We start from the raw sequence: 15,351 nt of genomic DNA on the forward strand, positions 1-15,351 counted from the left end.
GACTTACTTATTTGTCTGTTACATTTATTTACTTCGTCTTTCCTAGATTTTATATTTTGCATATGCAATTTATTTAATCTGTTTATTTGTTTTCGAATTTCAATAATTTCTTTGCTGAGTATCTGTAACTCGACATAGTTGCAATTCTTTCTCGCAATTCACCTCTCAATTGTCTTTTCTTCTTATGAGAAGATTCTCTTTCGATAATGTCGAATTAATTTATGTTTCTATTTATTTTTATTCGCAGTTCTTGCTTTAGCACCGATCTTCTCATCATATTGTTGTCTATTCGGCTTGATGACTTACTTATTGTCTGTTACATTTATTTACTTCGTCTTTCCCAGATTTTATATTTTGCATATGCAATTTATTTAATCTGTTTATTTGTTTTCGAATTTCAATAATTTCTTTGCTGAGTATCTGTAACTCGATATAGTTGCAATTCTTTCTCGCAATTCACCTCTCAATTGTCTTTTCTTCTTATGAGAAGATTCTCTTTCGATAATGTCGAATTAATTTATGTTTCTATTTATTTTTATTCGCAGTTCTTGCTTTAGCACTGATCTTCTCATCATATTGTTGTCTATTCGGCTTGATGACTTACTTATTTGTCTGTTACATTTATTTACTTCGTCTTTCCTAGATTTTATATTTTGCATATGCAATTTATTTAACCTGTTTGTTTTCGAATTTCAATAATTTCTTTGCTGAGTATCTGTATCTCGACATCTCTGCGAGTTCGTTAAATTTTTACCTCCAAGGTGCGCTCGCTCGCTCGCTCTTTCGAGAATGTCGAATTAATTTATGTCTCTATTCATTTTTATTCACAGTTCTAGTTTGACGGTAGTTGTAAAGATCCGATCTCTCTTTAGCACTGATCTTCTCATCATATTGTTGTCTATTCGGCTTGATGACTTACTTATTTGTCTGTTACATTTATTTACTTCGTCTTTCCTAGATTTTATATTTTGCATATGCAATTTATTTAATCTGTTTATTTGTTTTCGAATTTCAATAATTTCTTTGCTGAGTATCTGTAACTCGATATAGTTGCAATTCTTTCTCGCAATTCACCTCTCAATTGTCTTTTCTTCTTATGAGAAGATTCTCTTTCGATAATGTCGAATTAATTTATGTCTCTATTTATTTTTATTCGCAGTTCTTGCTTTAGCACTGATCTTTTCATCATATTGTTTTCTATTCGGCTTGATGACTTACTTATTTGTCTGTTACATTTATTTACTTCGTCTTTCCTAGATTTTATATTTTGCATATGCAATTTATTTAATCTGTTTATTTGTTTTCGAATTTCAATAATTTCTTTGCTGAGTATCTGTAACTCGACATAGTTGCAATTCTTTCTCGCAATTCACCTCTCAATTGTCTTTTCTTCTTATGAGAAGATTCTCTTTCGATAATGTCGAATTAATTTATGTCTATTCATTTTTATTCACAGTTCTAGTTTGACGGTAGTTGTAAAGATCCGATCTCTCTTTAGCACTGATCTTCTCATCATATTGTTGTCTATTCGGCTTGATGACTTACTTATTTGTCTGTTACATTTATTTACTTCGTCTTTCCTAGATTTTATATTTTGCATATGCAATTTATTTAATCTGTTTATTTGTTTTCGAATTTCAATAATTTCTTTGCTGAGTATCTGTAACTCGATATAGTTGCAATTCTTTCTCGCAATTCACCTCTCAATTGTCTTTTCTTCTTATGAGAAGATTCTCTTTCGATAATGTCGAATTAATTTATGTCTCTATTTATTTTTATTCGCAGTTCTTGCTTTAGCACTGATCTTTTCATCATATTGTTTTCTATTCGGCTTGATGACTTACTTATTTGTCTGTTACATTTATTTACTTCGTCTTTCCTAGATTTTATATTTTGCATATGCAATTTATTTAATCTGTTTATTTGTTTTCGAATTTCAATAATTTCTTTGCTGAGTATCTGTAACTCGACATAGTTGCAATTCTTTCTCGCAATTCACCTCTCAATTGTCTTTTCTTCTTATGAGAAGATTCTCTTTCGATAATGTCGAATTAATTTATGTCTCTATTCATTTTTATTCACAGTTCTAGTTTGACGGTAGTTGTAAAGATCCGATCTCTCTTTAGCACTGATCTTCTCATCATATTGTTGTCTATTCGGCTTGATGACTTACTTATTTGTCTGTTACATTTATTTACTTCGTCTTTCCTAGATTTTATATTTTGCATATGCAATTTATTTAATCTGTTTATTTGTTTTCAATAATTTTCTTTGCTGAGTATCTGTAACTCGATATAGTTGCAATTCTTTCTCGCAATTCACCTCTCAATTGTCTTTTCTTCTTATGAGAAGATTCTCTTTCGATAATGTCGAATTAATTTATGTTTCTATTTATTTTTATTCGCAGTTCTTGCTTTAGCACCGATCTTCTCATCATATTGTTGTCTATTCGGCTTGATGACTTACTTATTTGTCTGTTTACATTTATTTACTTCGTCTTTCCCAGATTTTATATTTTGCATATGCAATTTATTTAACCTGTTTATTTGTTTTTGAATTTCAATAATTTCTTTGCTGAGTATCTGTAACTCGACATAGTTGCAATTCTTTCTCGCAATTCACCTCTCAATTGTCTTTTCTTCTTATGAGAAGATTCTCTTTCGATAATGTCGAATTAATTTATGTCTCTATTTATTTTATTCGCAGTTCTTGCTTTAGCACTGATCTTTTCATCATATTGTTGTCTATTCGGCTTGATGACTTACTTATTTGTCTGTTACATTTATTTACTTCGTCTTTCCTAGATTTTATATTTTGCATATGCAATTTATTTAATCTGTTTGTTTTCGAATTTCAATAATTTCTTTGCTGAGTATCTGTAACTCGACATAGTTGCAATTCTTTCTCGCAATTCACCTCTCAATTGTCTTTTCTTCTTATGAGAAGATTCTCTTCGATAATGTCGAATTAATTTATGTTTCTATTTATTTTTATTCGCAGTTCTTGCTTTAGCACCGATCTTCTCATCATATTGTTGTCTATTCGGCTTGATGACTTACTTATTTGTCTGTTACATTTATTTACTTCGTCTTTCCTAGATTTTATATTTTGCATATGCAATTTATTTAACCTGTTTATTTGTTTTTGAATTTCAATAATTTCTTTGCTGAGTATCTGTAACTCGACATAGTTGCAATTCTTTCTCGCAATTCACCTCTCAATTGTCTTTTCTTCTTATGAGAAGATTCTCTTTCGATAATGTCGAATTAATTTATGTCTCTATTTATTTTTATTCGCAGTTCTTGCTTTAGCACCGATCTTCTCATCATATTGTTGTCTATTCGGCTTGATGACTTACTTATTTGTCTGTTACATTTATTTACTTCGTCTTTCCCAGATTTTATATTTTGCATATGCAATTTATTTAACCTGTTTATTTGTTTTGCGAATTTCAATAATTTCTTTGCTGAGTATCTGTATCTCGACATCTCTGTGAGTTCGTTAAATTTTTACCTCCAAGGTGCGCTCGCTCGCTCGCTCTTTCGAGAATGTCGAATTAATTTATGTCTCTATTCATTTTTATTCGCAGTTCTTGTTTGACGGTAGTTGTAAAGATCCGATCTCTCTTTAGCACTGATCTTCTCATCATATTGTTGTCTATTCGGCTTTATTACATCCCGAATTTAATTACAAACGTTTTTCTCATTCCCCTCGGACATGGCTTTTTCACGACGTGACGCGAGCCCGCAATGGACTTTCATTACATAATTGTATTCTACAGAGTCATTGTAATTGTCTCATATTATCACGGCTTTTATAAAAGTCTCAAAACTTTCTTATTGTTATCAAAATTACTCTCTTTTTTTCCTGCTACTTTTGACTCTTCAATAGATTCAACACATATCTCATCATGTATAAAAAATTATATTTTTATAAAAAATTTATGAGAAAGAACATTTTATCGAAAATTTAATATCTATAGACACGAAACGATATCTAGTATCTCGAAAACGTGTCTCGTAAGTTTCAAGTACCTAACTCTGACAAATAAATATGACAATTCGAGAAACCACATCGTCATATTTTCTTCTACCACATCAAACGGATGAATAAATCACTCTAGCGTCAGCGATAAAATATATTGTATTTTCTTCGTCAACGCAACGTGATTGAATGGCGCTCGTACTTTTCCCGCGGAGCGTTTATAGCTTATTTAGAACCGGACGACGCGATCCCAGGGGACAGACGGCTGCCGTGATAAAATAATAAAAAAAAACCGCGCGTCGTGGAAATAAGGAGCGGGGTACGGCGCATTAGTCGAGAAACACTGTTGGCGGTCTATCATCTGGCATATAATGTGGCACAGTTAAATAAACTCCGGGAAATGCATTTCTCTGCGTGTGCACGTTCGTCCTGGATAGCACCGGATGCGGCTGTCATCCCCGCGTGCTCGTGCATCATCTTCCAGAAGACGCGGGATCACATCTTCCTCTTTGCCGTTTCTTTGTCGCTTTCTCATTCCTGTCCCCGTCTTCCCCCAGCGTCCTTTTAATACAGTGATCCTTCTTTTTCTCATGAGTTTCTACCGGCGATTCTCTGCGTCCGCGAATGTTACTAATCCAGCTCCGTTCGGGATAATCCGGCTAACTTAAATTATTATTCGTTGAATTTGCGATTATTGTGGCAAAAATGCGCGCTATTCTCGTATGCTTTCTCACGGATTATAGCTTTTTATTCCTCTCAAAATATAATTTTCATACGCTTACAATATCATTTTATTACCGGGATATTGATACCATCAGAGTTGGGAGTTTTTCGGGTGTTGAAAATTGTTACATAACTTCTGCCTTCTTGAATTGAATCGAAAAGTTCTGAAGCATTTTTTCTATAACGATTAATAAAGCAGTAATTATTGAGTAAAGTCAATCTATAATATATATATATATAATCAGCATCGTACTTTATTATAGATTATAGAATATATCTAGTATTATAGAAAAAAAATGATTCAGGACTTTTTGACTCAATTTTTGATTAAAAAAAAATAGCGCTATGTAGCTAATCGGCGCTTTTTAAGAAACACCCTGTATATATGTATGAGACATAATGATACAAAATAAATATATACATACATATCTAAGAGGCATATATGACGTGGTAGGCATATATGACGATCTAGTCTGGCTTCTATTAGGTCTTAGGTGATGGATGTTTTCTCCAAAAGTGGCCTTTGCACCTTTTTTCCCGTTATTTTTTTGAATTTTTTAGTTAACACGTTCCGTACACTACGTTTCCAGATTTTGTTCTTCGTTTTTCTGTAGTACAAATAATGTTTCATGATGTACAATAAAATTCCATTTAAGGTCAGTTGTTTATCATGCGTCGAGTTGATCGCTTCGACGATCAATTGCTCATAGGTTTTTGGCGGTCTTGACTGTTTCGAGTCATCCTCCGGTGAAGAGAAATTTATTCTACTTAAAAACTTGTCGCTGCTTTGCTAAAAAAGAAAATATAACACTCTTATACTCAACAATTTAGATGATCTTACGGATGATCGAACGATACATAAACACAGCATCTGCGGTTTTACACAAATTGTACTGCAAATGAAATGAGCCATATATGGAGATTTTAAAGTCTGGCGTTTAATCTTCTTGGTATATATGTAACGAAACGATCGTGCGAACGGAAAACGAATTTATTCTCAGCCAGGACGAAGATGAAGATGACGACAACGATGACGACGACGAGGATGACAACGACCAGCGACCCGGACGATATTTTCAAGGCGGGAAATTTATGCTGCTCGCGCTATTCGTTACGACGACGGCTCTATCTGCGCGTGACGTTTATTAATAACCTTTCTATCTTTAAAGGGAATAACGACGCGCCGGCGTGTCACCTCGCTAACGAGACTAAAAGCTCGTAATTGATTCTCTTCCGGCGCTAACCCCCCCACCAGACGCGACCGTGTTCACTCGGATGAAAAAGAAGGCTGGCTATTAGCACCCGTTCATCGGCGGCTATTAAATCAGGGCGACATGGCATCTGGCATGCGTCGCCCACCAAGGTTACTTTGACTACATCTGTTTTATGGAAGCTTTTTCTCTTATCAGAGTACTTTGATCTAAGAAGGAGAAACTGTGTAATTTTTAATTAGCTAGGCACGTATATTTTAATCGCTGAAACGTTTATTTACAGTAGGTATATATTTTTATATTATATATTGTATTATATATTACATTTTCCTCAATGATTATATGTCTTTTCTTTGTAACTATAAAAGTTTTCTTGATATAAAAAGCTTGTCCCATAATATCTTTCGTACATCATAAAAGCACTGAGATTTTTCTTTTTCCGCAAATAGAGAGCGAAATTGCGCGGTAACACATTTCACGGAACGTGTATTTTTCTGAAGAGCGACAAATACGTGCTCAACATACGTGCAGCGGTGCTGAGTTACCAGTGAATCTTCAGTTGGCTAGGCATTTGTATTTATTGTATGGATTATACTGGCCGGATAGCGTTGCGATTATCAGTCGGCGAAATTAGCTTCCATCAACAGTAAATTGCATAAACAATACGTGCATATCGTGTTGCTCGATTACACGCAGCAGCGTGTTGCAAGTCGCACCTGCGTGTATCAAACGTACCGTACAAGAAAATTTTTAAGTATAATCGTTTTAGGAGAAAATCCTCGAATAATAAAAACAAAAATTAAACTCTAAGGTAATCATGATTCAGGGACCTGGACCAGACGAAAATATCAGTTCGGTTCCGGTTTCGGTCCATTAAAATACTTAATAAACGTTTTGGTTTTGGTTTCAGTTTTCTAGCTAACAAAAGTACCGGTATTGTGCAAATTACAGTTTTTTTCGGTTCCTGTTCATTAAAATTTTCTTATTGAAATTTTTATTAAATTAAATTGTTTATATATATATATATATATATATATATATACCCGTTAATCAGTTTATAAATTTTAATCATGATAAGAAATAGAAATTCTTAATAATTACTGGAAAATATAATATATTATATAAAATATATAGTAGGTATCTACTCATATCTCTGGTATTGTTTAACAAGCAGACCGTGTAGAGCGCGTTTCACAGTAAGGAGGAGTACGATCCTAATTAAGAGGAATGCCGGCATTACGTTCTGTTTTTACTCGTGGTTGCAGTTGTTCGCCCGAAGAACGACGGACATTATCTTTAATGAGAAATTGCGTTCAAGGTGTATCACGAAGAATCTCTGGCGAGTGTACTTGAGTAGTAACAATTCTTTTGACATTATGTACCGCGCGACGTCAAGAAAATTGTTTTTCTAGCAATACCACGTGTAACACCTGAATATTCACGTTCGCTTATAACTCCAATACAATCCTTTTCCCCATTTTTCCGACTTCCTTTGATGAAATCTCCATTAGTCGACAAACAATGCCGTATTGAATTCTTCCAGCCGTCATAGTCTCTATAGTATTGATAGTGTTTCAAGAAATAAGAATAGATTTCGGATAATAAAAGTTTTTTGCTAGGCGCCGAGGCGATCGCCATGACGATCAGCTCCTTGGTGGTATGCGGCGGTGGCACGGGAGATCGACGTCCTTGATTCTCGACACTTCTCGATTTCGACAAGGATGACGAAGAAGTCTGTCTCGACAAAATCGAAAAACAATCGACATTCTTTCTTTTCTGGTTCAGCCGAGGCTTATATTTAATCTTTAAATTGTCATTGCGTAATGCTTTATACGTACATACATTCGAAATGTGTTGTAAGATCATTGTCGAATTTTATGTATTTTTTTCTAATTAGTTTATGAAAATGGCACGTTGAACGATCCTAGAAATATATTAAAATGTTCTTGTTGGACGACCTAGACCGAACGAAAATATCGGTTCGGTTCCGGTTTCGGTCCATTAAAATACTTATTTATAAAGGTTTCGTTTTCGATTTCGGTTTTTTAGCTAATAAAAGTATCGGTATTACGCAAATTACAGTTTTTTCAGTTCCGATTTATTAAAATTTTCTTATTGAAATTTCTATTAAATTGAATTGTTTATATAATAAGTGATGATATTTCGACGTATAGATGTTACTTTTTCATTGTTTTCTATGTTTTCATCTTCTGGTCTTAATTTTTTTTAAGATATAATGACTTATAACGGTACCGGTTTCGATTCCGGTCCTATAGGCTTTACAAAATTTCCATACGGTTTACGGTTTCGGTCCGACAAAAATACCGGTTACAGTACGGTTTTCGGTTTCGGTTCCGGTACGGTCCGGGTCCCTGATTTTTATACTAATTAAATAGATAATGATAAACTTATTATCTGTTGCTCTGTTAATAAAAAAACATGGAAATTCAACATGGCCGGTTATTTATATAAAAAGTAATAGCTTCAAAACTCATTGTATAATATCTCGAAAACTAGTGGATTTTAGACAATGACTTAATTACGTATGTTTCTGAGATTTTAATTATTTTTCAGTTTCAATTTGACATTATTTTCTCGTTTACGTTTCGCCGAAGACAAACATGCGAAATTTACGTAACTATTTATACACACAGTCTGCGTTTCGCGTTGTGATAATTTACGTTGCTAACGTGTGATTTGCGCCAACAAAGCGCAATTATAAAATATGAGACAACGTCGGCCTGAAAAATGCAAGCGCGCGCGTATTTATTTTAACAGGATTGAGTGGCATCGCGCAACAGAACGACACGTGCGGGCACTGTCTCACGACAAATGTACGATCTAAAATTGTCCGCGTTTCAACCGATATTGATGTTTAATGTGACGTCGTCTAATTAATTTGTGATCCTGGCGAGCAGCCGACGACCGCCTGCTTAATTAAAACGCGCGGATAATACGACGCATATTATTTTTGCGGCTCGCCGCCGGTGGCGCGCACGTTTCATTCCTTGTTAATTTCGCGTTTTCTGGACAGAACAACAGGCTGCTGGAGACCGTAAGTCACTTTTGCGTTTTCCCCGGTTTGCGCAAAACGCGATGTACGACGTGGCCGTTACGATGTGGTCGGCAACAGCGGCGATGTACTCTTTGACACATTTGCAGCGCGTTTTCTTCGTGTAAAAATTAAGTGACTGTCTAATTAGAGTTATTTGCATGCGAGATTAGAGGTCTCTGTCAAATTATGAAATTATGCATCGAGAAAATTTCTGGCCAATCTGGTTAAGAAATTTGTAAACACAAACGGCTTAATTTTATCTATTTAGCTAATTTTGACAGAGACCTTTATTTTAACAGAAATTATATTTAGGAATTAGACGAAACTTTTAATTATTTTCTTTGATCCTGTTGATAAAATGGGAGTGGCTGAATATATAAACTGCATCGAAAAAAGTAAAATTTCGATAAATTTTTTGTATCCCTTTATTCAAATGATTAGATAAGATTGCATAAGAGGATTAGATTTTTAATTTTTTCTAGTCTGCGCATAATTGCGCAACCGCGCGTGTTTCAGCTTTAATATCATTAAATCCTCGTAAAGGTAATGCGAATGAGTCGCTAAATGCAGACTCGTTAAAAACACACGCGTGACAAAATTTCTTCGCACGACTTAGTGGCATGCTGCCGTGAGAATTGTAGAACGGGGTTGGTGTTTTATAACTGGCACTCGTTCGTAATTGAATGCTTAACCGAGTAGGAAACGCGACGGTCGACATTGTTCGCGGAAGGCGTCCGTTCTGTTGTCGGTCGTAAAGTGCGATTCACTCGAAACGGCGCGGCGACGGTGTGCAGGCTGAAAAGGCGAATTCGGAGCTTTATGTCTCTTGGTAAATGTAAATCTTGTGGTATTTAGCAGCCGTGCATGTGTGCTTTTTAATTTAATTACGGAGATAAAAACAAAAAAAAAATACAAAAATTATCACGTAAGCAATATATGCCTATAAGATTGACGTATTTAAATCAAGTTTATTCTACAATTAATCAAAATTATCGGAAATTGTCCAGAAAATGTTTAGCATTACTGAAAAATTTCGTTTTAATCCGACTTAACGTCAATAAATCAACGCAAATGATTTTATCGTTAGACAGGGCGAGAACCTGTTATCGAAGCGAGATATCTGCGCATGTCGGCGTTTTCGGAATACGTGATGTCTGTGAAGAAGCGCCTCTCGATTCCTGGATTGCGTCCTGTCAGATGAGGGTGAGTTCGTGCGCTCAGACAGCCCGGGGAAACATTAGGCTTGGTTTCGGGTTTGGAAATTCGATAAACCCGTCTCGTCGCAACCGGCCAATAATTCTGCGGGGATGCTTTCGCACAGACTTCCGGCGAGTCGCGATATATCAGTCTCGGGGGTCCGGGGCGAGCCGGAACCGGAAACCGTCAATCATAGGACTAAGTTAACGCCGAGCTCCCTTCGCTCGCCGCTCGCGAGTCTGCACACCCCATGCCATCGTACGAATCGTTTTATGGACCCCAACGTGCCTTCATCCCCTCCCCCCTCTGTAACTCAGACTCTCTCTTCTCTCTCGCGCCGTCATCTCTCTAAAATATACTTTCTAGAAGCGAGCATCGATTTTTTCATAAATAACCACCCACTTGATCGTCCGCCGACCGGTAAATCTCTCGATCTGCGCTTACCTCTGTTAGCCACCTTTTCGGACCGTTTAATAGCGCGACGAAGCGCACCTAGATACAGCGTAAAGCACTTTACGCGACAATGTAGCGGGATTATGTACAGCGAGAACCTCGAAGGGATCCAACCCACATCGTGTCGGTGGTTTTCAACCTTTACTAGGGCATTAGCAGATTGTTCTTTCTTGAACAGGGATATAAGGGAGATGCTATCAATGTTCAGTGAAATGAGCTTCTAATACTGCTAAAACGATGGTGTAAATTTCTTCACGCTGAAGATAGTTTTTAAACAGAAATATAAATATCTAATTGTAATTGAAAAAAAGTGTTTTATAACCATTTATCGAAAAAATTATTCTTTTATAAATTTTTCTCAAGTTGCTGCTTGAAATAAGTTTTCGGTTGTATTTGAGCCGGGTACTTTCTCGCACCATATTTTTGGTTTGATCAGTTCGTGCTTGCTTGCTGCATTTGGTGAATCGGTGGTCTTTCCGACGTTCTCCATTTTGCCGGTGTGGATGAATCGTGGCATTTCTTTGGTAGTTTCGTGGTCCATGTCTTCTGTGTTCGCGTTGCTTCTGTTTCTGTTTCGGTTTTCTAGCTAACAAAAGTATCGGTATTGCGCAAATTACAGTTTTTTCGGTTCCGGTTTATTAAATTTTTTTATCTGAAATTTGTATTTAATTAAATTATTTACATATTATCAGCTTTTATTTAATGATTTACTTTTAATACGTAATTATGATAATAATTGTATCAATAATTATGTGCAAAGCATTAATGGACTTTAATTTAAAGTCCAGTTATAGATCTATTTTTCACATATATTTTGTATTTTGACAATTAGTAGTCCTGAGTAATGAGGAGGGGAGGGAAGTGGCTGACCACTTTTATTTACATAAATTACAAAAATATTTTCTAAATCATCTGCTGCGCGTCCATTTTATTTATTTCGAAACTCTCTGAACGCATAATGACTCCAAGAGGAAAGAAAGTTGCGCCTTTCCAAGCGAACAAAATTTTTACAAAGAGCCTCCAGATTACACGGAAATGCCACGAAAAATTCGATATCCCCTGCAACTTTTATTACATAGTCAAAAGTTCGCATTGCAGGAATATTAAAATTATTAAAAAAATTTTCAATTCGCATCTCATTTGTCAAAATTAAAGATCAAAACTTAACTCAACAAAATAAATTGACAATTAAAAATAACTATCATGTTTAGATACTTAACTCTCTGTTGTTTGCATTCGTGTACCTAGTCAGAATATACATTGAAGTTCATTACTCAGGGTGTCTAGCGGTCATGGAAACCTGGAAAACCTGGAAATGTCAGGGAATTTGCGTGCTCCTGGAAAAGTCATGGAAAAGTCATGGAATTTTGTGACTTTTCTGGAATTTCGTTAAAAACTTAAAAAATGACATTTTCTGTTCTTTTTTTATCTCGCAAAAAATTATTAGGATCAGAAACTTTGAGACAGAAAGAGTCACGACATCGATGACGTGTATATATGTATATATATTTTTTGTGTGGAATTCGATGGTTGGAGAATATCGCTGTTGCTGAACGAGCTCGTGGCATTCTACCGAATGTATGTAAATACGTGGCAAAAGTTATCAAAGAAAAAAAACTTCCGAAATGCGCTAGTTTTGAAACGGTTTCGACCGCGTTAGATGACAAATTACTCGTTCCTAAATTGACCTTTTTTCAATCCCTCGCGAGCGATGTACAGCCATTCATGTCCGAATTTCAATCCGATCATCCGTTGACTTCATTTCTTTACGATGAAATTTATGCACTTGTGAGATCTATCATGAGGAGATTCGTAAAGGATGATGTCCTGAACTTGAAGGAAACGGATCTTTCCAAAATCGACGTTACTAAGAAGGATAATTTGGTACAACGAAATACATAAAAGTTGGATATGCGACTGAAGTTGCACTCAAACACGAAAAAGGCATTTCGGATCTCGAAATACTACAATTTAAAAACCAAGTACGCCAATGTCTTCAAATCTTTGTAGAGAAGATTATGGTTCGCTCTTCTCTCAAATTTCCTCTAACAAAAGCCGTTTCTTGCATGGATCCGGCCATAGCGAGTCGAGGAGAAATCGCTTATAAGCGGTTGTCTTTCGCATTACGGATTTATGTGGAAAATAATTTGATATCGGAAATAACGGTTGATAAAATTGACCGCGAGTACGGACATCTCATTAGTATAATATCCCCGTCGTTCAAGAGAAGTTTAAAACTTTCAAGCGATCCGAGATTCGTTTGGATCATTTCTGGGTCGATCTTATCACGAGTTGCAGTAAGAAAGATTACGAAAATTTGTCAAGTTTCATGAAAAGCGTCATGATTCTTTCTCACGGAAACGCTGCCGTAGAACGAGGTTTTTCCGTAAATAAGCAATGTTTCATCGAAAATCAAAAAGAAAAGTCGTTGATCGCTCAAAGAACCATCTATGATACAGTCAATGCCAAGGGAGGACTTGAAAATTTCGTCATAACGAAAGATTTGATACATGCAGCTCGTAATGCGCATATGTGCGCATATGCGCATATGTGGTACAAAGAGGAGCTTGCACGTGAAAATCAAGGAAAGAGAGATGCAAGAATAAATTGTTTGAGTGTCTCTCGACCCTCCGAAGAGTGCATTCTTTCCACGATTAACCATCACAAATAAATCATGGAACTATTACGGAATCTACTACTATTACGAATCACTATTATGTTAAGCCTTCTAATCTCATTATGTAATTTACATGAGATATGATTTTCTTCACTAGTTCGCCAGTTGACATATACTATTACTAGTTGAATTGGTACTTGATATGATACGAGTCATTTTTCGATTGAAAAATATACTACTATTTTAAGTGTTAATCATAAAATGTTTAAACGAGTGTTTATATAAAAATTATTTTAAACAAATTATAGCTAAGTGTTAAAAAACACTAATATTAAAATAGGAGTCTTTATTTATCGACGCAATTGGCAATTATCGTAACAATGTATCACGACGTTTCGACCCGGGGGATTGGGTCCTTCTCAAGTGTCTAACAACAAGAACGGTAACGCAGGAAAAAGATAATTAGTTAAAAGATCTAACAGTAAAAAACGCGGACAATACAATAAGATTATAGAAATAATGTCCTACCTAAATAAGCATGGAGCTACATACACGCACGAACATCTCAGAATATGAGAATTTTGACCGAAAAAGTCATAAGTCAAAGCTAAATAAAAAATCATTTCGTTAAGAGGTGTCATTAGGTGAAAATGAGGTATACACAGATAGATAATTACATATTCGATTCCGTGGAGCACCTTGATGCGAGTTACATAGTGTTCGAAGACGGAGACCGGTCGGAAGCACGCACACGACTGACAAAATTAAGCAATGTTGTGAGGTTAAAAGAATAAACATCGCGGGTTCATATACTGGAGATGACTTTGTCGTAAATAGGATTTAGATTTTCGGTATCCTTTTGTAGGTTGACGGTGTTCGCTTGATTTTTGATGAAAAACATTTCTGCTATTTCACGCTTCCTGACATTATTCTCTTTATGTAGTATGTCTACTTCTAACCATTTGAAATCATGTTGGTGAAACGCGCGGTGCTTGCTTACTACCGAGCGGGATCCTTCGTCTTTCTTAATATCATTCCGGTGCTCATTAATCCGCGTTTTCAAATATCTCTTTGTCTGCCCGATATAAGATGCGTCGCAATTACCGCAGTTTATTCTGTATACAAGATCGGTTTCACGGTCCTTATTAAGTTTGTCTTTTCCTTTCTTAATTATTAAGTCGAGCTTTTTCGGGATGGTGTATACCGTGTCGAGACCCACTTTATTCAGTGTAAAACGTATATCCTCGCTGAGACCCTTGACAAACGGTATGGCCAGGTATCTGCGAGCATCAAACGCATCGGTGTGTGCATTATTATCGCGAGGGTAACGGAGCTGTTTTAATCTTGTATTAATGCGTCGGTTAATCAAGTTATCAGGGAAGGAATTGTTAAGAAGAATTGTTTTTACAATTTCAATATTCTCTCGGTGGAAACGTTCGTCCGAGAGTAAGATCGCACGGTCTGTGAGACTATTTATCGTGTTGATCTTGTACTTAAGAGGGTGACTCGAGAAAAAATTGATGTACCTACCAGAGAAAGTGGGTTTTCGGTACCAGTTAACTAATATTAAAGTTTATTTTGATAATCTGATGATGTAATGTGTTGTAAAATTCTGACAATTAACACTCCTCGCCAATAAAACAATGTTTTCTTCCGTTCTGGAGTATTATAATTTATTTTATCTGTATTTTACTGAAAAGTCACTTTTCTATTAACTTTCAAATTATGGATTAATGCCCTCGTGAACATAGATATTTGTTAGAAAATGGTCATGGAAAATTAAGATTTTTAGCCTGGAAAACCTGGAAAAGTCAGGGAATTTTACCGCTCGACTCGACTAGACACCATGTAATAGTCCCCAGATTCTGAGTTAGCGATCCAAAAGACTACTAAATATGGAGTAGTAAAGATATCGGAGTGAAAGAAGTATTGGTTCCTTTAATTTCGGGACCCGTGACATATATGTATGTCACGCTGTGCTTCAAAGGGTTAAGTATCACATAACAAAAAGATACTTTTGCTCCTTCGTTTCAGTTAAATTAAAAAGTATTTTTCATGGCAATTCAGTTAATAGGCCATTCACGAAGAATTTATATCTAGTGTGCTTTTAC

Source organism: Temnothorax nylanderi, unplaced genomic scaffold, assembly GCF_030848795.1.
Source record: "Temnothorax nylanderi isolate EJ_2023f unplaced genomic scaffold, tnyl_v1.0 TNYL_tig1107_pilon, whole genome shotgun sequence".
Lineage (NCBI taxonomy): Eukaryota > Metazoa > Arthropoda > Insecta > Hymenoptera > Formicidae > Temnothorax > Temnothorax nylanderi.